Source organism: Leptonychotes weddellii, chromosome 6, assembly GCF_054177405.1.
Source record: "Leptonychotes weddellii isolate Sample4059 chromosome 6, ASM5417740v2, whole genome shotgun sequence".
NCBI lineage: Eukaryota > Metazoa > Chordata > Mammalia > Carnivora > Phocidae > Leptonychotes > Leptonychotes weddellii.
Genome location: NC_138374.1, coordinates 74533002 through 74543352, shown reverse-complemented (window position 1 = coordinate 74543352; position 10351 = coordinate 74533002). Strand labels below are relative to the sequence as shown.

The window sequence follows — 10351 nt, the reverse complement described above, 5'->3', positions numbered from 1 at the left end:
AGTACGTTGTTACTTTTCTTATAATAGGATTCTCCATAATACCCTTAGGTGACTTATATGTGCTTTTCAAAACCTGAAAACTGTCTTTTTAGCTCCTATACAAAGTGTGAAGTTTCTCTATGCTCAGGAGATGCGGAGATGTGGACAGCTCGATATAAGAGGGTGGGTTTAAACAAAGTGGGGGTGGGGCGCAGAATGGATGATGGGAGGTGGAAGGTGCTTCAGGGATTATTTCCACTTGTTGCTCATATGGTCATGGAGTGTAAGCTGCTAAACTTCTTCGTACTGATGATGGGGTAAAACAGAAAACACAGCCACACAAAAGAGAGCGGAGAATCACAGGCAGGCCGAGGGAACACAGTACAATAAAGCCGCCCACACCGATGCTCAGCCGGCATCAGTTTGTCTTCGGGGCTGCAGCACCTGCTACTAATTGGCGCAGTGGGCTGGCGGGTCACCCGGGATTTCGCGCACCCAGCTTTCTGGCCAGCTGATTGGGATTGCTCCAATCCCAGTGAGTGAACGTGCCGAGCTCATAGTGACAGATAGAGGGCAGACGGATCCCTGCTAGCAGCTCCGAGTTAGCTGCTTGTGATAAGAAGGCAGTTGGCATGCATCTCAGAACGCGGAGAGGGAGAGTATGCCTCCTGGCTTAACATGTTGCGGGGCTTTTTAAAAAAATCCCTGATAACATCTTCTTGATGATGCAAGACTGGATCCTAATGCCTCCCAGAAACCAGAAGCGTCACGTGTGAGCGAATCCTCTCGGACCTGGAGGATGAGCGTTGGCTGTTTTGAAAGGGATGTGCAGGACGCAGCCTTGGCAAGAAAACTTGCTGCAGAATCTTACATGGGCTAAAGAGGAAACTTCAAACTGGCGAGTAAGTTTCTTCTTTCCCCCCGCCTCCCTTCTCTTAATCTTTCCAATGTAAGGCAGCAGTGAAGTACAGGGAAAGTTAAGACTTTGTTCCAGTGCCGTGGGTCTGTGTCAGGCTATCACTTTCTGTCCTGCTTGTTCAAAGAATAGAGTGGTAAAGATGGACAAGTAATTATCTGGTGGAAAAGGAAACACAGTGTGGTCTTCTCGTTCTTCCGGATCCCTGCATGTGGGCTTACAGTTTTGTTGAGATGTTAATGTAATATTTAGAAAGTCACATGCTTTTGAATTATGACTCCTTGCTGTTTGACATGTTTTGAAAAAATGTGAATTCTCAACCGCTTTCTTTCGCCGCTTCTCTCTGCCTGACAAAACGTAGAGAGGGGGCAAGAGTGTTGACATGGTGTTTGTTTTCTTGTGCGCGAATGCACCTGTGTGTCATTTCATTTTGTGAGCCGCAGTTGCTGGAGATTATAGTTAATGGGTAAGCGTAAGTGGTTAACTCTGCCCCACAATGAACTGCATTCTATTTTGTGATTTGTTGGGATCTGGAGGGTCCTGATGTTTTCACTATAGATGTGTTAGTGTGTTAGAATCTGTGCTCCTTTACGAAAGTGCCCAGGAGCATTGACCATTTAGAATTTGGATCCAGATAGACTTTCTCCTCAAAATGCAGAATTAGGGCTAGGTAGTACTAACAGTTTTCCTGCTTTGTGGCTTGGTCTTTACAAGCACACTCTGTATGTTGTAGGGAAGGTGAGCCTAAGAAGTAATTTCCAGGCACTCTGATGGGTCTCTTCAGTAGGTGCAGATGGTCACCCATTTGACAGAGCCGTGGCATGCACACATGCACTGGGGGGCCACTGTTCACTGGGGTGTAACACGACGGCCTCACGTCAGGCTGGCTCCAAGTCTGAACTCATTTGCTTTCACCGACAGAGCGGATTGTCAAATCTAGTAACCAAATACTTAAGGGGCAGAGTTATGGTGTGGCTTAATGTCAGAGAAGCAAACCATTGTAAAAGAGATACATGCTGAAGCATAGAATGTTTCCTGTTATTTTCACAACAATTTGGAAGCTGTTTGCATACACTCCCATGGAGTTACTGTTCACTGCAAATTGGTTCTTCCGTTAGTTTCTTTTCTTCTGCCTTGGCTAAGTGTGAGTCAGTGTACGTATCTTTACGTGTGAGTCTTCAGATTTCAGAAACTTGATCCCCTCGACTGTGGGCTCATTCTCCTCTGAAATAAAGGTGCACCCTCGTGCGTGTCCAGTTGCACGGAGTGGGGCCATCCTCCCCTTTCAACTCCTGCAATGATGGGGTGAGCAGGGCACGTGAATCCTCATTCCTTCACCACGGAAATGACCCCTGAGTGTTAGCCGTTAAGGGATCTGAGCTATCTTATGGTTAGCTGGCTTTGGGAATATCATGGGGGTAGAACTTTGAATACTTTTTATAAAAAGAGGTTTAAATAAAGCCTTCCATTTTCTAAGAGATTTTAAAATTTAAATCCATTAATAATATTATTTGATAAGTACAGGTCTGATCTAAAACAGTAGTTTTAAAAGGAACACTGGTAATTACAGTTCTAAACATAAAAGAACTCAGAGTTTAAGTTAAATGCCCATTGCAATATTTTTCCTTAGCCTTCCCACGTTTCAATTGTGCAAAGTGTGTGTTGTGGTTTGTTTTGTTTTGTTTTGTTTTTACCATCCAGCTTTAACAGCAGATGGACAGATGTAAACTGAAGCCATTTGCAAAAATTCCCCAGATTTTTTGGTACCCAGCCTCAGTTGGAAGTTCAATGCAAAAGGCAGCAATTATTTTTTCCGGTCAAGGGAAATAACTCTCTCTCTTTGATCACAAAATGTGTGTCAAGCAAATGTGTGTTGAGTAATTAATGATTCCTTTCAGTAATCACTTGATCATGTGGGCTTTGACTCCCTGAATAAATAATGAATCTTTACAATCATAGTAAAAGGAAAAAAAAATAATTCTTTAAATGTGAATTTTTGTCTCAGGGTAGATGAGTGTCCTCCCCATTGTTGTAACTGCAGGTACAATTTCAGACAATAGGGACTTCTGTTCCTACTTACATGGTGTAAAATAATACAAAACTCTTCTCGTAAACCAGCTGTTATCTTGACTTTTCTCTGGCCCAGAAATCCCCCGTATATGTTTACCTTTTATTGCAGCCTTCAAGCTGAAGAAAAACTTAGGGTTTTAAGTTTTATCCTGAACCCCAACCTAAGAATACATTCCGATTGGCAGGAAAAATAATCTCCACAAAGGGGACTGCACTGCTTCTAAGTAGAGTGAGCGTGTTCATCGCCTGAAAGTTTAATTTACTTGGACTCTATGTTAATGAGTAGGTTTTGGTCATACTTTTTGTTGTTTGATTTTTTTTTTCCTCTTTCTACTTTTTTTTTTTTTAAAGAGTTTGTCCTCACTTGCGGGATAGTTGGTGTTCTGACTCATGTGTCCTGATCTCTGTGTTCATGGGGAACACCTTACAGTTATAACACTGAAAACCAGTGTCACTGGACAGGGCGACTTTTCAAAGCTGTTTTTGTTGTTCTCAGCTAGAACTCTGTTTGGATGTAGGGGTTTTTTCTTTTTTTTTTCTCACCCTTTGTGATTCAAAACTCCTGATGGCGCTTGGGACCTCCTCTCTGAACTTCTATGCTCAGATGCTCCTGTGTTGTATGAGGATGTATTTGGGGCACCTGCGGGGACTTGTTAGCACTCAGAGTCAATTTCAAGTGAGAAAAAAGAGTTGCTGTTAAGGAATGTATGGCAAGAATATGTCCTGTGGATAGAGTCTCTGTACAAAGTCCAAAGGATCAGAGCCCTCAGAAATGGATTTTGTGTGTAACATTCATTTAAATCACATCCTAGAGCCCCTTAGACTGGATGGTGGCGAGACCAGAGAATTTACCCAGATATTCCCAATGCAGCCATTGCTCCCTCACACGTGTGAGCGGGAGGCAGGGGTGAGCTGCTGATTTTGAATGTGGGTCAGAAGAGCCTGACCTTGAAGTATAATCACCACCTGTGACGTACAAACCGAAGTCCCAGATTTACAGGACTGTGGAGATACAAGGCACTTGGTTTCAGCCTGCAAATAGGTCACACACCATGAAGCAAGGTGGACACACACACACATGCATGTGCACACAATTTATTAATTTATTGAAGGAGCTTGGAAACCTCTGCTTCTGGTACAAAGACAGTTCTTGTCCTTGGAAGCCCTGGCATATTCCCTAAACATTTTTGCCTCAGTGACCACATCTATAAAAGTCAGCCCATCGGAGTTTTTGCAAGGATCAGCTAAGATAATGAATAAGAAACTGACAAATGGCTAATAACCTAAAGTACAATTAGTTCTAATCTTCTAGCATTTACTTCTCAAGATGATCGTGTATGTATCTACAAACAATAGCAGCGAGATACTTTCCACTCTCGTGAATAAGAGTTTCTACCTGAGCACCATCACGGATAAATCTCCTTTTATCTCACAAGTTCTTTAAAGGCTGCACTCAACCTTAAATATCAGATCATGGCTATTGAAGCTATAAATGTAAAAGGCAGAGACAGTCATTATTTTGAGAAACTAAAGAAAATAAAGCATTGCTTTCCTTTGCACTGGTAAATGGAAAAATTCAAAGCTTGTTTATTGTGTACCATGATGGGTAAAAAATTGACAGGAGGTGTAACTTTCTTTACAGCTTTTAGAGTGTAAGCATTCTCATTCTCAGGCCATGGCGGATGTGTAGCCCCTATTACTTTTGAAAAGTCATTCATTCTAATGCCCAGTGAAAGGGCGGGTTTCAGACAGAAGTGAACACTGTTTCCTGACGGGGAGGATAGCGGTGTGTGGGATGAAGTGCATCATTCAAATGGGAGCCCAGCTAATGAATGCCCTCCCTGTCGTTTTCATGGAGGTGTCAGAATGAGCCTTTTCTGATTCAGCATCACTGAATCCTTATGGAAATGCAAATTGTTTATCCAAGGACAGTGACTTTCCTTTTTGCTTTATCATTTAAGGGACCAATTTCTTCAACTTTGCAGCACACCACTGGAATCCAGAGAAGGTTCATTAAAACGGGATGAGAGGTTGTTATTTCTTTAGAACCTTACGACCCTGTCTGAGAGACAGGGAGAAGTCACAGAGAGATGCTCACAGACGTGCAGGCTCAGAGAGAACCAGAGATCGTCTGTGGAGAGCAAGAGAAGTAGAGAAACTCCCAAAAGGAGAGATACAGGAAGTTAGAGACAGGGAGTGAAAGCTCGGCAAACACAGAACAGGGGCCCAGAGATGCTCCATGAGTAGGGGTAGAGGCAGAGAAAGGAGAGGGGCAGGACAGTGTCAGACAGGGGGATGGACAGAAAAAGACTGACAGACTGCCAGAAAGATCAGTGCACAGGGAAAGGGGAATAGAGTCAGAAAAGGAGACTGAGAGAGAGAAACAGACTGATCAGACACTGAGAGAGAGAAACAAAGACAGAGGAGAGAATGATGCAGGGATGGAGAGGTGAGGCAGAGAGAGGGAGAGACAGAAGGGGGATGGAGGGAGAGAGAGGAAGAGAAGGAGGGAGGGATAGAGGGGAGGAGGGAGAGAGAGATGAAGAGAGGGAGACAGGGAGGTTGGGAGGCTGAGAGGAGAGCAGGTGGAACTGGGCCTCCACCCTGCACCAGCCCCTTGTAGTGACGAGCTTGTGTCGAAGGTCTCTGTCCTGGTTTCTGTCTGTACAGGGCTGACCAAGGAAGGATGCCATTCAGGCATGTAAATCAGCCCTGCCCAGGGCCTGGAACCAGGGCCATCTCAGCACTGGGGTTAGTGTCTGCCATGTGCCCACCGCATCCAGAGAGGACCCCGACAGAGCAGGCTTTGGGGTGGGAGGCCCTCACTCTGCGTGGACTGTAGTGAAGGATCTAAGCTGGATAAGCTCCTGCTGCCTCACCTGGGAGGCTCAGATACTATTGTCTTCCTCGTCCTCTTGCTCTGGGAATTAGATGAAAGTGCATATTTCATCAGGGCCCTGCACAGTGTGGTTTACCACCTCCACTAACTAGCTCAGTGCCCAGAATTTAGCAAGGGCTCCATAACAATCTCATCAATGACTGCGTATTTGCCCTGAGTATTCGTTCCTGGAGTCAGGAAGAGCTGAAATGGTATCTTGGTGTTTTAGTAGGAACCCCTGCATTCCTGGAGTGTGCCCCATCCCGAGGATGGGCTGCTGACCTGCGGAATCCCCACAACCGGGGGCCCCTGCTGTGCATCCAACTTTCTGAAGAACAGGAAAACAATAGCTGTGGCCACGCACACGTGTCTAGTCCTGGTGGCCCCTTGTGGTCTTTTCTCCTTCTCTCCTCACTCAATGTGGGGACTATTTGTGGAAGAGAGAGGTGGTGGGAATTTGGAAATGAGGGAACCTTTGTAGTAAGAAGCATGGAGATGGCCTCGGGGACCAGAAGTGGACAATTCAGTTAGAAGAAGGCACGCGACTGAGGAGGGAGGGAGATTTTGTAAAAATGAGATAAATGTGCGCTTCCTTTTCTGAATTCCAAGATGAGCCAAGAGGAAGGCATGTGCATACGGTTTATAAATGAAAATGTACACTATAAAATCTCTAAAGTTATTCCTGGCTATAAGGCAGATAATGAGAACATAAAGCACTTTACCAGAAAATCTTTGAAGTGCTCAAAATTTCAATTTCAATAGTTTTCTTTTACTTTTCTTTAATTCTTGAATTTTTAAATACTGAGCTCTCCTCACTAAATAGATTCCTTCTGCATGGCTATATTTGGAGGAAAGCAATCTAAGAATGTATGCAAGCATTGGATTTTTTCCATCTTCTTTGATGTGTTGTTGAATTTGTTTGATAAATGAATGAAGAAAAGAATAAATATTGAGTGTCTACTGCGTGCCTGGAAGTATTCCAAGTACCTTTAAATACGTTATCCGTTTAACCTCTGTGGGATGGAAGGTATAGAACAGATGTTCCCTCCCCGATAAATTTGACTTCTGAGTATCCCTACATGAGTTTCTGCATCGAAGAGGTGCTCACAGTCTGTTAAACCTCACTTTCCATCTGATGCCGTGCACAGGAAATAAAATGTTCTGTTTTGGACCGTTAGCAAGTGTTACACTGGTGTGCTAATATTTTACAGAAAATGACAACAGCAGAACTTTTAAGCGTTTTTACAAGGTTTGTGGAGAAATCTTTGCTCAGGATATACTGAGTTCTGTATAGCATTCATTATAGGAATTCTTATTTTGTATTCATAAATGAGGGTAAAGAATAGAATAAAATTCAACAGAGCTTCAGATAATAAGGCTTCACTTTATTATAGTCACACACAATTTTTCCAAATAGTAACTTCAGCTACCATCAAGAAGATATTGTGTGAATGAGATAATGCTGAAGCAAAGAACATTTCTAGTATTTATGGGGGATAATACCTATTTCCTAAAAGTTGCCATTTAGATGTACATTACTACCTCCTCATTTTTTTAAACATACACACACACATATAGGCATATATGTACACATACATAAATCAAAGCACTTTCTTAGAGCTCATGTTTATTTTGATCAAAGCAGGTGTGCATGGTTAAAAAAAATCAGATTGTGCATATAATTAAATATACACTAGGTCCTGCTTCTCTAAGTCCCCACACAACTTTGTTCAACTCTTTTTTGGGTGTTTCTCCTTTATTTCTACCTATATCTCTAAATAATATGCTTATGATGCTACCTCTTGATTTATTTATTCAAAGTATTATTTCCTATTGCAGTACTAAACATTCAGTTGCTTTTATTATCACCACATTTTTTATTCTATCCCACATTTGAAATACAGTACAGTATCATAAATTCTAGTTACTTTAATATGCTAATGCTCTGCCAACAATAAACTGTGATTTTATTTTCCAGTTTTTGTTTTTCCATCTTTAATACATGTTTTTTTATGTTTACTTTTCTGAATATCTCTCTTGAATTTTTTTGCAAAAAAATTAAATTCCACAAATGATTCCACAAATCATGCTAGTCGATACATTTTCCCAAGTTCTTGGAAACACTGGTCCTCCAGTACCATTGCTTTCCCAACATGGTGACCCTCTTTTCAGTCATATTGGGATGTAGACTTACACTGGTGCGTTGCCTCTGAGTCAGGTGTGAGGTCCGGTGCCCACTGGGACCCCACAGCCGCCAGGAGTGAGGGTGAGGGAAATAGAGGGCCATTCACACTGCTCTGTGGCTGCAGGGCTGGGGGAGTGGTGTCTAGAGGGGACAATCTCAACCTTCACACTTCCCTAATTAAGTCTGCCTGGTTCTGGACTGGAGTGGAGGCTTACCTGGTGCACTTCATGGAGGGGCTCTCTGACAAGTATTTATTTGTGACGCCTAGGAGAGAGATTGATTGATTGATTGATTATAAGGAGTCAGCTCATGCACTCACGGAGGCTGTGGGCCTTGGGACCTCTCTGGCAGGTAGCTAAAGAGCAGGAGAGCCCATGGTGTGCGGTTCAGTTCAGTCCAAGCCAGAGGGTAGGGGAAGACCAGTGTCCAGCCTGAAGACTGGAAGAGAGCACATACCCACCCTTGCTCAGCCTTTTGGTTCTGTCCCTGCCTCCTGCATGCTGTGCGCGAGCAGAATCCAAGGTACCCAAATCAGAGGACTCTGCAGACACGGAGTTCAGAGTGGAGCTTGGCTCTGGGTGTGCATGTGTAAGAAAAGGGGTCTGAGGACTGAGCTCTGGGGCTCTTATGTCTTAGAAGGACCCATGTGTCCAAGGCCATTTATGGTCCCAGGATGACAGGAACCAGGACGTAAACACTGGCTTCAGCAGTGGGAGTGTGTGGGTAACCATCGAGGCAGTTCAAGGGTGTTACCGAGTGGAAGGCAGTTGGCCTGGAAGTATTTTGGTCGTTGTTCTTGTCATTACTTTTGCATCTTTGTTTTAATATTTACACTTTCAAGAGCTCCTTTCTTGTTCTCTGTTACTTCGTTTGCTTTTTGCTTTTATTAACGTATTCTCTGATCTTTATAAAGACATTGGTTATAGCCCTGTTTATTTATTTAATGAAGTGTCATTTGGTTCCCTCTGTAATATTTTCCCTCCCACCCTCACATTTTCTCCTTTGTGTTGCTTTGCCCCCACAGACATTAAGTGATTGGTTATTAATGCATCTTCACTCACATGTAAGAATGTGTTAGGGTATGCAGGCCATGGAATCAAATATACTCTTACACATCCCCGTGCAACATTTATATTTTGCTCATGTAGCTTTCTGCAGGTGGTTTTTATGTCAATGGGATGTTGGGGGTCTGGGGAATGGTCTTCAACACATGGCTTCCAAATGTTCTCCGAGTTTGTCGTCCAGACAGCCCTCCATGGAAAACAAGAAAAATGCAAGGGAGGTTTTATGGGTCAAGACTGGACTGGATGGGACACATGTGACATCCACGGACATTCCTTTGCCTCGAACTTGGTCACGTGGCCACTTTTAATCACAGGCAGGTTAAGACACTCAACTTCTGTACTTTTGAAGTGTGTCCAGACAGAAGGGGGAAATGAATTTTTATGAGCAGAGAGGTGACTGTGTCACTAAAGATAAGTCACTGAAATGCTCTTTGATGGTCCCTGTGTTTGCTCAGGACTAGTCAGCAAGTGTCATGGATCCAGGCAAAGAGAAGGCTTTGTGTGTGGTGACCCAGTGTCCAGGGACCCATGACAGCATCTTCAGAAAACACTCCGATGTCTGAGCTGTGGAGCAGGGAAGGCTTAGGGGACGATTGCTCGGCACTTGGGGAGGGATCCAGGTCATCCAACAGATACCTCAACTCCAGCACCCTCCCCTGCTTGTCCTGGTGCTCCCTTTGTGGAGCTCCCCATACCATGTTCTGGTATGTTCTGCAGCATTGATGGGCTCTTCGGCATAACCACTGTCTCCCCACCTCTGCCATTTCCTATGTAATCTTCTGTACTTCGCTACGTAAGTTTCTCATCTTCCACTTTCAAATTTGTTGAAATCATACATTTTCCTTTGCCACTTCTTTGTCCTTGTGGTTTCATATTTCTTTCAATTTCTGCGCTGACCTGAGTGTGTAGAGGATGAGATAAGTACTTTTGATCAATCTACATCTTAATATCACAAATTTGCATTCCAAAACCAAGTTAAGAAAAGGAGTTATGAGGATATCTGGTTTGTAGGGGTTGTATTTAAACATGGGATCTAAAATTAAAATGTTCATTGAATATCTTTTTTTTTTTTTAAAGATTTTATTTATTTATTTGAGAGAGAGAGAGAATGAGAGACAGAGAGCATGAGAGGGAGGAGGGTCAGAGGGAGAAGCAGACTCCCTGCCGAGCAGGGAGCCCGATGCGGGACTCGATCCAGGGACTCCAGGATCATGACCTGAGCCGAAGGCAGTCGCTTAACCAACTGAGCCACCCAGGCG

At 43.6% G+C, this 10351-nt stretch overlaps 1 protein-coding gene across 1 annotated transcript in view; it reads left to right on the top strand.

Annotated features, from left to right (window-relative positions):
- Positions 1 to 263: 263 nt before the first annotated feature.
- Positions 264 to 10351, top strand: part of LOC102751140 (protocadherin-15) — a 762960-nt gene continuing 752872 nt past the window's right edge. Inside the window, exon 1 of the mRNA XM_081823172.1 lies at positions 264 to 881. The gene's annotated coding sequence lies outside the window, so the exon portion shown is untranslated. The remainder of the gene's footprint in view (positions 882 to 10351) is intronic.